Source organism: Rhipicephalus sanguineus, unplaced genomic scaffold (genome assembly GCF_013339695.2).
Source record: "Rhipicephalus sanguineus isolate Rsan-2018 unplaced genomic scaffold, BIME_Rsan_1.4 Seq650, whole genome shotgun sequence".
Classification (NCBI taxonomy): domain Eukaryota; kingdom Metazoa; phylum Arthropoda; class Arachnida; order Ixodida; family Ixodidae; genus Rhipicephalus; species Rhipicephalus sanguineus.
Window position 1 is genome coordinate 87,783 of NW_023615692.1, and position 9,176 is coordinate 96,958.

Below are 9,176 nucleotides of genomic sequence, written 5' to 3' on the forward strand. Positions count from 1 at the left end.
GACACTTGGCTCAAAGCACAACCAAGGTCTATTGAGAATGTAATTAAGTTGTACCTTCACCATCCACACTTGATGTTGAAAAATTTCTTCTGCCTACCTACAGTAAAAGCCCGAGCAAGCGCCCCCTCCTTTTTTCTGGATATTTGAAATATCTGCAAATGGGACCGAGCAAGTGCCCCCCTCTGCCTCCCGCCCTTTTACACTGCTTGACAAGGGCTAATAACGACAGCGAATGCATGCCTATTCAAAAACGCATTTCATTGGAAGCACGTGCGGCTCTTCCAGCTCCATATTGAATTTTGATCCGTGACCGAGCAAGGGCGCCCCTCCAAATCTTGTCCGATTATCTTTCACCGTGGGAGTGGTGCTTGCTCCGGATTTTACGGTATTCAGTTAAAACTCGATCTAATGAAGTGATGAGGACACTTGAATGATTTCATTAAATCAGGAAGTTCGTAAAATCGAGAAGGGGATTTTTTGGCTCTTTGAAATCTAAAATTGTAACATATAACAACAAGTTACCAGGCCATTGCTCTCGCGATTAATCTGATTGCTGCCCAGGTGAAAAGTCCGTGAGGCCGGCCTGAGGGTGGCTCTGACATGAGGCTCCCTTGTCGCCTTTGTCCAGGTGATGCAAGCCAGAAAGACCATTACGTGAAGCAATGATGGGCGAACATATACGTGGAGAACGAACGAAGTGATTGTGCGAGCAGGCCAAGGCAGAAAGTTGCAAGGAGACTATTAGTGCCACGAAACCAGCCACCGCCGCCTGTAGCATCATCCGGTACGTAAGAACGCTACTGACGGCTGAGTCCATTGCTCCATGCATGGGCACAGTGGAGCGTCCAGCCTCATCAAACTAATGCTATAGGGCTAAAGCGTTAGAGTGCACGCTCGAAGAAAAACCCATCTCTGCAAAATAAATGGAAATCACCACTTTTTACGCAGTTATTTCCAAGAAAACTTTGTTAAATCGGGTTTTGTGGCCGAGCTAATTCATTAATTTCAGCCCTATGGGTATTTGCTGGGAAATCACAAAATACTTTGTGAGATCAGGAACTCCATAAAATTGCGTTTTGTTCGATCGAGTTTTAAATGAATTTCATTTCCTTAGGAAGCTACACATTACTTATATGTCTCTGCCTCTAGTCACAGAACTATATTTAAGTTGTCCCATGGGCGTGTGATGAATTTAAATGTCACGAACCATTTCTTGGCAATCAGGAAAGTTACCTGAAATATTGTAGGGTGAGCGAATCATTGTAAACATGCAGGAACTTTCTTTTCTGTCCAATACTTCGTCATTGAGGGACCATTGCAGCTATGTGCTGTCATGCTGCAGCTGCAGTGCGTTAGCAGTGTTCAGACAGGCACGTTGAATCCTGTTCCATGGGTCAGTGACCCTGGGATCAAATAAACTGTTATGAGTCACTGTATGGTACTGATGATTGCCTTTAATTTTCCATTTCATAAAAGTCAGTTGGAATGATATAGGGTGAGTGAATCATTGCGGAAATGCAGGAATTTCCTCTTCTGTCCAATACTTCATGATTGAGAGATCATTGCAGTCGCAATGCGATGGCAGTGTTTGGAAGCTGCTTTGAATGCTTGTCCAGCCTTCCCGTTAAGGTCTTTGTAAAAATGTTCAACTCTCTGGCACTTGGAAAAGCCCTCCGCTAATTGTGCCTTCAGTAAAAAAAAAAAAAATAAGGAAAAAGTGAACCAAAGCAGACAGGTATAATTGGTCTAGAAAGTGTTCATTTGTACCACTGGCATAGCCAGAGGCATAGCCCCTTTGGTGTTGCACAGCTTTTCGTGCTTTCCTTCCGTCTGACTTTCTCGGGAGACACAGACAAATATGATCGTCACGACCCATAAATGTCTCTTCGATCACGGCCAGTACCTATAAGAGCCTTGGAGATTTCTCGTTCATGATAAGTACGACGTCTCCTACTTTTACTACAAGCAGTGCCATTGATGTCGTGAGCTGATTGTAGCTGTAAAATATATTCCTTGTGCCATCTCTTCCAGAAGGCATCAAGGCATGCTTTTCTTTGCCTCCAACGTCTTTGTAGTTCATCTTTGGTCAAACTAGGCTTCGTCTCCGTGATCTCGTCGTCAGGAATGGAGACTGACCTTCGACCAATCAGACAATGAGCCGGCGTAAGCCGTGGCTCCTCCAGCTGACTTGGTATTACTGTCAACAGACAAGAGTGTACTATTGATTAAACTTCTGTCAACACGGTCTCTAATTCAACATAGTTCAGCAAGGCTGTCTTCCAGGCCTGTTGTAGTACTGTCTTTACTGTACGTATCAGCCATTCCCAGAAACCGCCCCACCATGGGGCGCAATCCGCTATAAACTTCCATTTAATTCCATTCTGCCTGAAGTACTGAAGTATGCGTTCATCTCGGACTGACTCACACATACTTTTTAGTTCCTTTGAAGCTCTGTGAATGGAGACAGAAAGCCATATGGGTCGTACATCTCAACTTCTGCCTTTAAAACATTCTTCTTCGTTGTCTTCATGGATGCTACGAGCTGCATAATATTGGAGGTGTCAAGCCTTTACACGTCATCTTCAGGGTACTAAAGAACTCCCAGTAATTTCTTGTTCTTAGGAACTGTTAAACGAATATCTTTATTAATGCCTTCTCTTTCTTCACTGAGATGTTGAAGACTTGTGGAATTTGTCGTCCATTTACGCAGATGCATTTCTGCTTCATTGATAACATTAGGTGCATTATTGCAGACCAGCAAAGCTGCTTCCACTGTGTCTGCTTCGGCCACAATGTCGTCGACATAAAACTGGTGTTTTAAACCGCTGGTCATCTCTTCGTGTTCTCCCGTGGTATTCTCAAAGTGATGATGAAGAGTGGCACTAAGAAGAAACGGGCTTGATGCGGCTCCAAATGGCACACGATTCATTCTCCATACGTGCGCGGGTACTTTTTCTGCAAAACCATTTTCTTAATATTCTCGTATCGCTTTGTCATACATGTCAACAACTCTTGGTCTTTGAGAAGCCCTCATCGGCAATGAAGTCATGATACGGGCGGTCCTGGCAGTTACGCCACATGAGAATTCGTGCCAAATTCCTGCATTACTGCAAATTCCTGCAAATTCCGCAGTCTGCATTTTTGCAGACTGCGGGAACACCATTATCTAGATTGGTACGAAAAGTATATTTATGTAGTCTTCTAAGAATATCATCTGAAACCTGCTTGTGGTTACATCAGTGTGTACAGGTTCTTGAAGCCCTTGAAAACAGTTGAAATTGAAAAGCACATTTTCACGGCCCTTCAAATTCCTGGAATTGTTTTCTTTCTCGGAACATGCTTCAATTTCTTTGCATATGGTGTCTAATATTGACAGCTGCTATGTATAGGTAAACGTTCATCAGGCCAACTCCGAGGGCACATGCCGTACTCCTGTTATGGCTCCCGCCCTGTGTTTAACCTGCCTTCACCACCGTTCATCTTCTACCATTCATTTAATTTCCTCACCTGGTCTACTTCCTCTCAACTTTCTTCCTGGTGACTTGACTTCACCTCCAGCACTTGTGCTATTTTTTTTCTCCTCTATATCTAACTCTGTATCTAACTCTATATCTAAATCTTCTAGCTCAAACAATGTCCACTGTCCTTATGCAGCCAAAGCTTTAATAAAGTGCTGTGTGTGAGCCAGACACCAATTTTGTATTCTTAATCTGTAAAGCTAACAATATCCATTTGGAAACATTGTTATTGCAAAAAGCTTCTACTTGGGATGCTGCTTTATATCCTTGAGAAACTTTCAGTAGTGATTTTAAAGTCCCTTGGAATTGGGCTATCGAAACCTGTACAAACCCTGCTACCTTCTCAGCCTAGAGTTAAAGGGACACTAAAGAGCAAAACGATTTTTCTCATATTAGTAAACTACTCTTTCGCAATACCAAAAACACCACGCTTGCTGTGAGAAAACACGCAAAAACAAATGTGGGTGGTGACGCCACCTTGAAGTTTCCGCACCATTTGCCATGACGGCGCCTACTAGGGACTATGTAGATCCTAATCGGTAAAAATGAAGTACATTGTCCTCTGAGGGTGCCATAGACTTAACATACCAAGTTTGGGGTAATTTTGTTGAGCCAATGGTGCCAAAATACGATAAATACACTAAAAACCGTGACGTCACGTGGGGAGATTTTGGCATGAAATTTAAAAAATGAAACTTTGAACTTGATTTTCTCCTCTATTAATAAACCTATGATGGCGAAATTAATGACATTAGAGTTCTCAGAGCGCAATTCATCGATCTAAACCGATTCATTGTTTTTCTTTAGTGTCCCTTTAAACTAATGAACAGTTTTTGTGATTCACATTTATGAGAATGAATGCAATAGGGTTTTCAGCTGTACTATAGTGTGCAAAATACAACCTTTATTTGTGCAGGTGCCCGTGCTGCAAGTTCAGTCGTAACCTCTGTGGAGGGGGATCCAACCCCGTGGAGAAAGTAGGGGCTGACGAGCTGCGTTTAAGTATGCTTTGCTGGTGCTTTTAGCTATTTCAAAAGACACAAGAAGTAGCCCGACATCACTTGGCCATAGGCTGCTCTTCCTCATCTCAATGAGCATAGCTCTTGGAACACTGGCTCCGCCAAAAAACTAGCCATAAAGTTCAAGGTAAAGTTTTTAAACCATGTAATTTTTGTCATCTCATGTGAGCTGCCATACACACATAGATGAATCTTTGTTGTTGCTTAGAGGTAGACTTCATGCTTCTCTCCCAGCAGCCCAGCTCTCTTCTCTTTCTATTATGTATTACTTTTCTTTGATTTATGCTTTAATGACCAAAGTATGCATGCTCACTCCCTGCGTGTGAAGTAGAAATGCACCGGTGTTTAAACACCATAAAAGGATGCGAAAAGTTAAAGGACCCCTTGTGACTTTTTTTACTGTAATTTGTAGCCTTGTGTCTGGAAATGCCGAAATTGAGTGAGTCATAAATTCTCTGACATATCGTATAATTAATGCTAGTGTGTCTAATTCTGGCCACTTTTAGCTTCATTTTGAAACACCCGCCTGAGATTGTAAGAAACTACTTCCCCACAGCGGGGAAGCACCTAGGACATTGTGCACTAAAGGTTTGGTGACATTGACAGCGCAGTTTTCAAATCGGGGGCCCCGCGCGCGATAAAGAATGAAACGATGTGGGTGCTTCGGTATGAGCTAAGCCGGTTAAGTGCATGTTCCCTCAGGAAAATGAAAAGCATTCCTGGCTTAAGCAGCCAAAACCACCCTGAGAGCAGCCCGACAACTGAGCGAGAGAGACGAGAAACAATAGCCCTCGTCAGGTGCCAGTTGCGGTATTGTGTGCATCCTGTCCATCTTTTGTGACGTCAACAATGCTGGCTTTTCTTGTGGAACGTCACACGGGGCCTTCATCTATGTCATATTAGTGGAGGTGTCGCGAGGTGCTGCCAACTCAGATGAGCACTCACGCTTACTTTAAAACCAAATTAAAATATCTTAAAGGTAACGTTTGCCACTATTAATCAGCCAGAAGTGCCCACGTGTGCAGGACAATCAAACAACACAAACATCTCGAGGTCTTGATTTTGCTGTCAGGGGCCCATTAAACAGAACTAAAAGTATGCAGAGGGGACAAGAGCCGTACGGGTCCACCCTATGTGTTTTTAAAAGCTGTAAATGATTTAAAGTAGTACTGTGTATTCTACTTTAGGAGACCGGTAAGCAGTCATCATACTTGCAGAAAAACTTTTTTTCATAAAAACGTTACGAAGCTTATGTTGAATGCACTAGTCTTTCTTTGATGGAAATGATTTCAGTAACATTATTTTGTCACTGTATAACCATAGCGGTAGCGATCTTGCCATGCTTTCTTTTGTTCTTCAGCTTTCTAATAATATTCTTCTATGTAGGAGTGTGTTTTCCCATCATTATGTTTTTTGGTAAACAGAACGATTACTTTATTGAAGAGTCTGATGCTGGGACTGTTGGTACATAGTTCAAAATGTACGTAGGGAAGGAGGAATTGTACAAGCACAGACACCCAGTGTGTGTGTGCATTCCATTACTTCCTCTTGTGTAAGACTCCTTGAGGCTGAGTGTTGTTCTTTCAAACTCTTTTAGTGAAATTGTATGAGCTATGTTTATTGCACAAAAATAAAGCAGTCTTTATAACTGAAATCTTGACTGTCTCAGATGAAATAATTTCACTTTTCACACAGCTTAAAATTTTATTTAACTACGAAACAAAAAGGGGGCGCCGACCATTCTAAACAGAACATTTATGACGTTTCGACTTGCAGCATGGAAGCCTTGTTCACGATGAATACATCATCAGAAGTGGCTCGTTTTATTTGGAAGACGAAACGTCATAAACATTTTGTTTGGACTGGTCTGTGTCTCTTTTTTTATTTCAAATGTACCCTCCTAGCCAGACTGGATTCCGCCATGATCCTGACTTCAAATGTCATTTAACGTACCAAGTAAGTGCTCACTGAACAGCAACATCTTGTGTTGACAAGTGTGTTGACTAGGAGTGGCACAGTCATCATTAGGATCTATTCAGTGTGTTCTAATAAAGGAAGATGTCGATGGAGGGCTTCACCATGGCGACAGCGGCTCATCCTTTTTTCTTCAATTGTGTTTTTCTCCATAATACATTGAGAGCCAGTCTTTGAGATAGAGACTTAGGACAGAAAGCTAGGGCTATTTCTGAAGTGTAGTAGCTTGTAATGTTTTAATTGTCATAATCTTTCACAAGTTGCAAAAATTGATTTTCTTAATGAGTGGGACCTTTAATCTTTGTTTTTGCAATCACAAAAATTACAATTTTTTTGCAATCACACGAAAAAAGGTACAAAATCGAATTTTTGAACTTCGCGCCGAACCCTACTACCGGTCAGTCAGCATGACGTCACTAGTCGATTTTATTTTTTTTTATCTACGGCTGGTTTCTGCAGATCAAAATGTTACGAAGCCTCAGCAAGAGTGGAAAAGCGCGAGACTATAAGATAGTTCCACACCTTGAGCTCAGCCAAATAACCCAGAAGTATGTTACACAGTAATGTTTCCCATGGAGAAAAAGTTCTCTATTTTATGCATTTATGATTGGCGCCCGCAAATGACTGATCGATTGAAGGCGCTTAAAAATCGCGATTTCGGTTTCGGTTTCTGATTGCGTGAAGCGCCACCTGCTTCCTGCTGCAAGCGTCATGGCGACTTCCTGTTTACGTTTCTGGCTCCAACGCGTGCGTTCAACTTCCAAACTTCTGCGCTGTTCTACGTGACATTGTGAAATCTATATGGATATATACGTGGTGGTCATATGTAGCACCACCCGGAGCATCAAGCACCAATATTTGATATGCGACACTTTGCCTACTGGTCGTCAGAAGGTAAGCAAAACGCCACTGCATCCTGCACTAACTTGCGCGGGCCGCCTGGTAAGGCGAATAAGTAGTGCTTCTACGGCTACCGCTGCCCTTGCATTTGGGAATTACGCTTTTCTGCTTTAATATCGCGTTAACTATAGCGACCGAGGCCTGCGTGTTTAATGTGGAAGAGCGTGAGCTGCGCATACACGGACTTTAGAGAATAGACGACGCATCGTGTTTTCTGTTCTCGTTCGAAACATGTCCTCAGTTCTCGATCGATTCCAACGAACTAGGAGAACTTTCTGTCCGGATTTTTAAAATGATATCGCATTTGTTATTCCGCATGGTCACAAATAGACACCACATGGAAAGAAGTGAGATTGTACGAATGAAATTGCTCTCCAAGAAAAGGTGGACAGAAATATGGGCTTCAGAGCAGTGTGCATAGATTGCAATATTTAATGTATAGCAAGACGATTTAGACAACCTGTAGTCACGTGAACCTGGCCACACAGCATTTGTACAGAATCGTCTCTCGTCTCAGGGTATCATTAACGTCTATCGCTCATCCTTTATAAGTTAAATGCGGCCGCCGTGGCCGGGATTCGTTCCCGCGCCCTTCGGATCAGCAGTCGAGCACCATAACCACACCACGGTGGCGCGTCTCTTTGATGGGGTCCTTCTATGCCAAACGTCCGCGACATTGCACTCGTACTTCTCGAGATTCTGTTCTAAAAATCGTGGCCAAGCTTTTTTGTGCAATATTCGGCTTCCTTCATGAAACTGTCATTGTAAGAAAATTTTTTTCTGTGTCCTTGGGAGGGATTTGAACGTTGCCATAGTGGTTGCTAGAAAAGGAATGGTGATTTCTTATTTCCTCCCATTGCGTCCGCTATTCTGTCTCGCGATATGCTTTGTGGTGAAGCAAAAAGGCCATTCTGCGTCCATTCTGAGAATTTTAATAAAATTCCACAATGTATATCAACACAATGCAATAACACCACATGCCAGGATAGTTGCCAGTAAGTGTGTCAAAAAAGTATGGAGGTCAATGACCGAGAAGTTTCAAAGAATAAGGGGTGTGTCAAAAAAGTATGGCGGTCGATGACCGAGAAGTTTCAAAAAATGAGGGGCGCAAACATAGAAAAATGTGTAAATGGGGTGTCGCACCACCCATATACACAGAAATACGAATAGACCACATCGAAGTCCAAGTGCCAAATTGCCAGACGAAACTTTTTTTTTTTTTTCGATTCAATTCTGCCAAAGACAGCATCTGAATAGAACCACCTCCTCGCCTTCGTCGCCAATAACCCAGACCATTAATCTTTTCAAGCTGCCTTGCTTAACATTGTATAATGTACATGTGTTAACAACTCTCCTCTGTAACGCTATTTGGAATTGAGAGTGAGTTAAAGAAATGCATGACTCATGTTCAGGCACATGCAGTTTGGTGATGCAGTCAAATTAAAATTGCACTTGTTTTGAAGGGTGTACAAAGTAAATTCGATTCTGAAAGTTTAATTAGAGTGATTTTTGTTTTAAGTGAGAAAAATTTATGTTGAGCATGTGCCGCGTCCTTAGACGGCAGCTCGTAAGTCCGCTTCACTGCGCTGCGTGCTTCCTTGGGGCAAGGAAAAGATGCAACGGCTACACGAGTGGCAAGTTTGTATGCTGCTTTGTGTATTTCCACGCTTTGACAAGCATTCATTGGCTTTCTGCAGTGCAACCGATCCGCCATGTTTCAGATGGTTTGTTCAGAAATATACTGTTATAGTATAATAAGAGTATA

General features: G+C 42.4%; 1 long non-coding RNA gene across 1 annotated transcript; it reads left to right on the plus strand.

Annotated features, from left to right (window-relative positions):
- The first annotated feature begins 357 nt into the window (after positions 1–357).
- LOC125756758 (uncharacterized) lies at positions 358–6,191 on the plus strand. The gene is made up of 2 exons (XR_007414726.1): positions 358–784; positions 4,435–6,191. It is a non-coding gene; the product is annotated as an uncharacterized LOC125756758 (long non-coding RNA).
- Positions 6,192–9,176: the final 2,985 nt, after the last annotated feature.